A 9698-nucleotide genomic window follows, 5' to 3' on the forward strand; every position below is an offset into this window, starting at 1 on the left:
GAAATTGAGCGATACAGAGCTACTATGGAGCAGCATGTGAGGCTACATGGGAAAGTGGTCTCAGACTTTTGGACACCACTATATAAACTATTCCTATACTGAGAGGTGTTCCTAATATTTTGTCCATCCCATTTATAGGAATTAGATTTGACAAAATATTAGAAACACTTCTCAGTATATCCCAGTGCACTTAAACATTACCACAATTACAATTACAGCCTCCAAAATGACCATCAAAATAAACAACAGATTCAGTAAATACTGAACATTATAATCCTCATGAAGGAGGACTTACTGCAGTTCCATTATACTGCATTAGTTTCCTCCAGGTTTACCCAATACATATATTTGAATTAAAACTAAAAATCAAGGACACTTACAAATGCTAAAACAAATTAGCCCTTTATTTAAAGTTTACCCAATATACAGAATCGCTTAATAAAATGCATTCCTTTGAAAAGAATGGTGATGGGGTTAATGGGGCAGAGATAAGTGACAGCAGATTGCCTTAAAAAGGTCCACTGTGTAACTGATGGTAGATGTCCTGAACAGTCCGTCTCATCTTGTAATACCACTTTGTTCCTCAAGAGGCAATATTGAGTCACTGTAGCATGATAAACTTTCAGTTCAGGTGAAACTGATGATCTCTCTCCAGGGCTCCTCACCCTGTGATAGAGAGACATGTGATGACCTTAGTTTTCTCAACCGATGCCCATCCATCCACTGCACCACAGCACATGACATAAGCTGCAACAATAAAATAAAGCACAATTACAGATTAATTCTTACATACAGTAACAGCATTGTGCCCAATGGAAACTATTTACAACATTTTTACCAGGGAAACAGACAATGTCCAGTCTTTGCACTGTGCTCATTTTAACTTTCTATCTTGGTGTTGAAGAGTTTTTAAGACCTTTAAGTCCATCGTAAATGCAATTTAAGAATATAATTAAAAGAATAGATAAAAGAACAGTGCAGTAAAAGTCTTTGTCATCTTTGAATATATATACTTTATATATTAAATAAAGATTGAAAAAGTTGTCATCCTGTCTTCTCCTTATCTCTTCCCTCCACTCCTCCACAGTCTTTCCACCAACAGTCACAGTGTGACACACCTGCAATGTGAGTGAGGTCAGTGTCAATCCTTCTGGGTTGGCCACACTTGCTGCAGATGTATGATGTTGGCAGCTGGTGGGTTTTTCCTCCAGGCAGCAGCCCCCGCTCTGCCACAGCAGCTTCCTCTTCCTGTAGACTCTGGTCCTGGGTACAAGTGGTTCAGGCAGAGGAGGTGGCTGAACAGAAGTGCTGGAGTGAGGGAAGGACCAACAGCACAGAATGAGGGGCCAAGCTGTTCATCGTCTGGAGGAGGAGGAGGAAGAGGAGGCAGACCCCTGCTGGAGGGCCCAGGCTGCTCCTCTGGGATATTGAAGTTAAAGGGCTGTCCTTGGATTAATCGGCAGTGTGTCAATCATGCAGTAGCCACGTCCTAAAACCACTCTGCTTCAACATCTGTTTTCTTTTAAATAGGACCATAATTTGAAAATATGAACATCACGTTGTATCGAAGAAAACTTAAAACTAGCAACCATTGGAGTGATGGTCATTCACTAGAATGCAAGTTTAAGACACTTCCACATTGGCTTTATTTTCCACACCCGGTGTTGATGTCCATTTTTATATACAGTCTATGGGGCAGATGTTGCTTTGTTTCCCACACTCCTTCACGTTGTAGTATTTGGTCTGTCTGTTTTTATCACAGTCACAGACTGATCTTTGTCGACATTCTGTGGTTTTTATATGTTGAAAGCCCAACTAGATGAAAGCACCCTGCTTGGAGTTCATTAGCTAAATGATTAGTCAAAAACCCCTGTGCTTTTATACAATACTTTTATACTATAGTAACTATGATTTGACAAACAGAAATCAACATATTAAGTATGATGCCTTCATATAGATTGAATAACTTAACAGTGTATAATGTAGGAAAAACTATTAAAATACTGCATATGTTTCAATACATCAGTAGGCTAAATATTCCAATTATATGATAGCCTACACATAACAATATAACACACATTTTTTGCTAATAATACTTATAAAAAGACACAGAAATACGATTTAAAAAGATTAAAACAAAGTAAAATCGAATTGAAAAAAAACCCCAAAAGAGCACCTATACCAAATAAATAGAGCTTCATGAGTTTTACATTTTAAGATGTTTGACCTCTAGATGTCGCAATTTCATTATTTCATGTGGCCTTTCATTATTCAGTGCTGCATTCAGTCTGAACTGATCAGTGACACAGAGAATAATATTTTTTATTGAGTTGTCAGTAAAACTGTAATGATATCACATCTTTCATTAAACAGTTAATGGTAACCTTTTTCTTCCGGTGTGACATGTTGCCACACATTACCATGACATACCATTTAATCTCAATCATTATTATTTTAGTACAATCACTTGGAAAATATTTGTAATGTAAGTATATCCTTTCCAAGCTGAAGTCACATATTGACAATAATGGACCTGTCTTCCTCTCTGCAGGTAACAACAGCTGGCAAGGCACTGTGCAGCCCTGTAGAACCTCAGAAATATATTTACAACACAAATGGATCATTTTATATTTTCCATTTTTATTTAATTCAGTAAAAGTGATTATTCTACAAAAAAGAATCTGGGCTGCAGAATGTCAAAATTGCATGGTTTGCGCCAAAACAAACTAAGGTCCAGCTCAGCTCCTCAAACACACACATATGTTCCCATAGTGTTTCCACTGCTACCACATCATAGAATATGTTGTTTAAACCGTGGCATCTCTCTAATATGCAGCAGCATGTTCTCAACTCCCATCTGAACTGTTTCAGATTAGGCTGCAGTGTGCAGAGATCTGGCCTTCAGCTTTAATGCTTACAGCTTCCTCTAGAGTCTGCTGAAGAGTTATGGGCCTAATAAAACTCTCTCTCTTTTCTCTCTCTCCTTTTTTCTCCCTCCCTCGCTCTCTCTCTCTCGCGCACACACACACACACACACACACACACACACGCACATACGATATGCTGTTGATGTATATTATGATGAGTAATCCTGATGCTGATGTTATTTCCGATTCATTAACCCGTAATAAATTAAACACTCTGAATGGAAATGAACAGCAGGGACCTTTCCAACTCCCTTGTACCCCACTTACACAAAGTACACACACAGATGCCTGTTGTAGCCTGTGTGTAGTGGGACAAATGGATGGTTGCAAAGCCACAGGACACCAAGCAGTAATCACATCATGTAGGCCATCAGACAAAATTAAATACAATAAAATAGACCTCTTGAGTATTCTTGCATGAAAGTGGGGATGAAATAAACTATTTTTGTGTTTTAATCTTTGAGTGATTTTTAAATTCAGAGCGGCAAGACTATTTAGAGATTACATTATTCATGTACTTACTTTCAAACCCATTGTTAGCCAGCCTTCATTAGGCAAATCAGATTTAATTGCTGATTAGCAGTTTTCATGAGCCTCAAGACTGGTGTGAGCAAATTCAGATAGGCTATGTCTTTAGTACATGTTTAACTAATTCAGCCGGTTTTCTTACGCAGTGAAAAGTAAAAATAAAAGTCAATTTTCATTCAAATCTCTAAAAGAATAAGAGAAATTAAACACAAGAGTAAATCTGTGCAAATGTCACTGTAACAGCCTCTTTATTGTGATCCATCCGCTACTTGTACACACGCATTTAAAGCTTAATTTAATCTCGATCGCTTAGAGTGTTTTTGTGCAATTTCAACTCCTCTTAATGTAAAATCTCTAACACGCATTTTTTAAAGCTCTGATAAGACTGTGGCACTCCACTGGTATGATTACAAGAGTTAGATATTACAGTGGTATTATATTGTCTCCCTGCATCAGAATCCACGTACAGGTCTTTCCAGTGAAAGGCCTGCACGCCTCCATTTGCTGTCTGGATCTTTTGTGTTCACTGCTCATTTAAGGAGACGCCACATGGTTCAAAGACGCTTTAGTTGTTTTGTTTTTTTTCTGTTGGGTGGGGGGTGGGTGGGGGTGGGGGGTAGACTGTTTACTGGACTTGACAGTCAGTGTATGTCTGTCATAAAACAAGACTCCTGCTTAAGGACAGATGTCCATGTAGACTCGCAGACAGTGAATTTGGTTTGGACGCGTTGCTGCTCGGCCTTTTATCCACAAACAGCAACAAGGTAAGTCTCCATTAGAACCTGTAGATCCGCCATTCTCTTAATTCACATTTAAAGTGGTCATTTTCATTTCCGTGTATGTTTATGTTCTTATCTTCCTTTGCTCTCTGTACTTTTCCTTTGTTCCCCTTTAAGCAAAACAAACTTCCTCTATAAATATCATATCTGACCTGCACGTTCGCTGAATATAAGGCAATGCATTGAATTTTAAACAGGCCTACGAATGTCTTATTGCCTAAAAACGTTGGATTCGTTCATTTTAAATGAAAAAAATGTGGCCTACTAACTATTGCAGCTATTACAATCATTATGAGACATTTATAATATGGCTAAGACCTAAATATGTTTAAGAAAGAAATTAACAACGAATAAAATAGACCTGTGAGTTTACAAGTTAGACCTGATTTTTCGACCTTTTTACAAATTAAAAATGTTGCATTTTAGGCGCTATCTATTTACAAGACAGCGAAGTGAAAGACAATAATGCATATTGTGAATAACCTAGTCAGGATCGAAGAGCGTGAACGCTGGTGCCCCAGTTATTATTATTATTATTATTATTATTATTATTAATAATAATAATAATAATAATAATAATAATAATAATAATAATAATAATAATAATGATAATAATGATGATAATAATAATTTTTTACGTCTTAGTAAGACAACATAGACTGAATAAGATGGCCTATTTCTTGGTTTTAAAATATTCTGCATTGCAAAAGGCCTGGAATTCTTTCGTAAGGTTATATTTTACATGAAGAGGAACGAGGACGTTGATCTATTTCTTTTCACATAAGTTTCAAATAGCACAAAACAATGTAGGACACTGCCCACATGCTTTACTAAAAACCATGACCTTCATTCACTCATTCATTAATTCTCCGTGGCTGTACAGTAACAAACATGAAAGCACAAAATGAAAAAACCTGGCTAATTATTTTAATCTATACTGCATTTACTTTAATGTTGGTGGTATATTGAACACACACAACCTGATATAACCTAGTTCAACACAAACAAAGCGCACATGATGGCTGACATGCTGATGAAGAGACATCAGTAGCCTCCTGGAGGCCATTACGTGTGTTCTGGGAAGAGCAACAGTGATGTGCTCCAGTAATTAAGTGTATACCTTGTTCAGCATATAATAAGATCAAAAACAGGAGAGTTGTTGAAAGGGGTTGAACCTTTCCATTAGGACAGTGCTAATGTTTCATTCAGCCGTCCTCGTGCTTCTTTTAATCAGACATAAGTATTTGCATGTAATGAATGGGAAAATCCCCATACACCACTAAGATATTTATAGCTCTGTAGGCCTGTGGCCTTCTCCTTCATCCTTAGGGCTTTCTGGTGAAGCTCATTAAAGACTTCATCTGATATGTGTTGTCCTAAATATAACTATAAAGCACATTTTAGGTCTACATCTTCATCTGACTAAGGTTTAGTGCTAAATGTCTTAAATGTAATACACCGCTTTAAGCTGCGCTGTGATATCACCCAAATGTATGGGACATAACCACAGACTATATATAAAAAGGGATATAACCACAAACAAAAGCTCTACAGAGTGCAGTCATGTTTTGGCATCAGTGTTGACAGACCTGTCATCGCATATGTCCATGAATGACGTCCACGTGACTGAGTTGTAGTTTCCCATTGGATGCTGCTCTTTCAAAATGAATTTGCGCAGACAGTTTCTATTGGGGGGTTTTACACCCCACAGTGTTAACAACTTCGCACATCTAGCCTGGCTGGATTTAGAGACTTTTCTCAACAAAGTACCAAAAGACAAATTTAGCGACTTTTTGGATAAAGCTTGGCTACTCAGAAGAGAGTCGTCAGTGAGTGGAAGAAAGACGGAGCGGCACTTTGTTACCCAGAAGGTGTCTACACTGTCTGAGAGAGACAAAGTAAGAAACTAAGACTATTGATAGATCAGAGAAGCATGTGTGATCACCTGTGTAGTGAGAGACACTGTCCTCAGTCATGAAAACTAACTACAAGTATACATACAACAGCATGTATACAGATGCTGTTAGTTTGCATACTATTTCATGACAGTGGTGTGTAATCCTGTAAAAGACAGCACATCAAAAATTCACTTGAGGCCATTATTTACATTTCCAACACATTTACGGTCTCTGTTGAAATATGTTGACAGGCCGTACAAGGTGGAGAGGAAAGAGAGTCCAGCTCCCCACCACCACAAAGCCTTTTGTCATGTTGTAAATAATATACATTGCATTTATAAAGTATTGAGACACATTTTGTTATGTTGCGCACTCAGTACCCCATAATCACAAAGCAAGAATAGAAATATAGAAATTTTTTGCAAACTTCTTAAAAAGAGAAAACTGTAGTATCACATTGACATAAGTATTCAGACACTTAACTTGGTATTTAGTTTGAAACTAATGTGTCATCCAGGGCTTTATGTCCTTAAGTCATGCTATTGTGTACTGTATTACACTTTAACTTTGGTGATATAATAACTTAAACACACACAACACGATACAACCTACTGCACAACACAAGCACATGACAGCTCTAGGCTGACATGCTGAGGGGGCCGTCTTAACAGTATGTTTCCTGGAGGCCATCATGGGTATTCTGGGAGGAGCAACAGTGATGTGCTCCACTAATTAAGTGTATATACCATGTTCAGCATTAGATCAAGAACAGGAGAGTTGTTGAAAGGGGTTGAAGTAGATGACCTTTCCATTAGGACAGTGCTAATGTTTCATTCGGCCGTCCTCGTGCTGAGCATTTAATAGCCCAAGTGTTTTAATCAGACATAAATATTTGCATGTAATAAATGGGAAAATCCCCATACACCACTAAGATATTTATGGTTCTGCCTGCACTCCCTTTTCCTAAAGGGATTCTGGGGAAGCTCACTTCATCTGCCTGTGATACGTCGGACTACGGTTTAGTGCTACACGTGTTAAGTGTTACACGGAAAAGTTCACTGTGGCTGCAATGGCCTTGCATTGCCTTAAGCTGCACTGTGATATCAACCAAGTTTATGAGATATAACCACAAACAAAAGCTCTACAGAGTGCAGTCAGTTTTAATTTTTATCAGTTACACTTGTGTTTTTTTCTTCCATGAGATGCCAACATTTCTGCTACAGATACAATACAATACTGTCATAATTTTATTAATGACATCTGTGCTTTTCCTACTGTAACATGTCAACATGTCGAAGGCCTATTAGTTGGCAGGGGGATGCTTGTTATATATAACTTAACAACAGTCAAGAAAAACTAACATACATGCTGTCAATTTGCATAATATTTCATGACAGTGGTGTGTAATCCTGTAACAGTACATCAAAAAGTCACTTGAGGCCATGATTTACATCCCAACACATTTACAGTCTCTGTTGAAATATGTTGACAGGCCGTACAAGGTGGAGAGGAAAGAGAGTCCCGCTCCCCACCACCACAAAGCCTTTTGTGTTATAATTGATATGCAGTACTTTATTTTGATTTTAGTTGGCAGTCCTGTTCTCGGGTCGTGTTTTCAGGTCAAGGTTCTTGTGGTACTTTAAGGCCTGGGTTCACAGGGTAAGCTTGGTGGTCGGCCCAAGGTCTTTCCCATCCTTCTCTTAAGATGACAGCAGCCTGCCAATTGCCTAGCTTGTGAGTTTAAACATCTGATATGTTATGACCTTTACTAGGGCTTGGCCTTAGCTTGTGCTTGTGTGTGTGTGTGTGTGTGTGTGTGCGTGTATGTGTGTGTGTGTGTGTGCGTGTATGTATGTGTGCGTGTATATGTGTGTATGTGTGTGTGTGTGTCTGTGTACAGACATGTTAAGACGCTTTAATAAACTTCAATGAGACATTCTTGTTCATTCTTGTCATCCCAGTTTACATGCCTCTGTGTTCAGTAAAACTTTCAACAATCAGCAGTGAGCTGATCAAAGTGTGTGTCAGGCTTCAGCACATTTTATGGTCTATATACAACAGGAAGATCAAAAAGACAACTCTGCACATAAAGTGTCACTGGACTTTCCATCAGGACAACACACTGATGTGTGTCTGTGAAATATCCTCATGATGAGTGAATGAATGAAATCGCAAAAGCATTTTGATGTGACACATATATTCATTAAGGAATAAACGGAAACACCCCCTTCCAGCACAAGGTTTTCCCTTTACAGAGCTCGTACATGCCGTACTTCATAAGGAAATGAGAGTAATACTGTTATACTACTGCAGCTGGTCGACTACATTTCTATTACAAGTATTGTTTGTTCTACTGCTGCTACTGCAGCTCTTCTATAAGTACTTATACTGGCCAGTCTTGGGCCACCAAGTGTGCTGCAGTGTAGCTGCTAACACCACTGCTATATGACTGTTATTATTTGTTGTTTTACCAGTAATAATATTGGATATATTAATTATATTTACCCAGATACATTTTTATTTATGAGACTAAAGTCTGAAGACATAATGTTAGAAAGTTTGTCTTCCATACAGTGCATCAGTTTGTGATCATCCTAACATGAAAAAAGTAGAAACTAATTAAATCAAGAAAAAAAGACAAACGGGCTGAACAAATAATGGACTTTAATAACATACTGAGAGCAAGTTTTATGCAACTTTTTAAGCAACTTTGCAAGATTTATCACAGTGAAAAGATTAAATGTCATCTGCTGAATTTCAGCTTTATCAAAGTTTTTCATATGCAGATGGACAAATCTAAAGATTTTCAATGTCATTAAACACAAAACAAAAATGTTACAATTGATCACTAACAATCCTGTGAGTCATATTTTAATCTTCCCTCCAGACACGTTTTACTGTAACTTGAAATCGTAGTATTTGTAGAATACATGACTGTGTTCTGCAAGTCTGCCAGTCAGGCAAGCCACAATATTTCAGTATAAAAGACAATAAGAAGAAAAAGCAGCTTTCATTCTCCCATTTCAGCTCAATTGCTGAGATGTTTTCCATTAATTGGACTCAGCCTGTGCAGGTATGACAAGATGGATGATCACAGAGGATAAAAACCTTTTAGGTTCTATCTGGGTTTTAACCAAGCACATTTAATGCCAACCAAGCCTCCCTCATAAATGTACAAACAGGCTTTGAAGCTTTCTCAGAAATTTGCTTTGAACATCAGGTTTGGTTTTACAAGTTGAAAATATCCAAGAAATCCTATGACACGCATAAACCTGTAGAAAATCAGTCTACGTGCAAGAGGAGTGTTTTTCTATTGGCTTGAAATAATTATTTTTTATTATTATAATCCATACTGTATATATAAAACTGTTAAGACCTCTTCTTTTCACTGTAAAGTTTAAATTTCAATTTCATCTCCTGGCAATGTGTGTGTGTGTGTGTGTGTGTGTGTGTGTGTGTGTGTATCCGGGGCTGGCCAGGCTTGGATTTGACATGGCCTGACTACAAAAACATGCAGCCCAGCCTTTAGGTGTAGTTAACTGTACTCATGTTGGGGCAGGCACAAG

Source organism: Seriola lalandi, unplaced genomic scaffold (genome assembly GCF_002814215.2).
Source record: "Seriola lalandi dorsalis isolate HSWRI2012SDOR001 ecotype SW California unplaced genomic scaffold, Sedor1 jcf7180002054937, whole genome shotgun sequence".
Taxonomy (NCBI): Eukaryota; Metazoa; Chordata; class Actinopteri; order Carangiformes; family Carangidae; genus Seriola; species Seriola lalandi.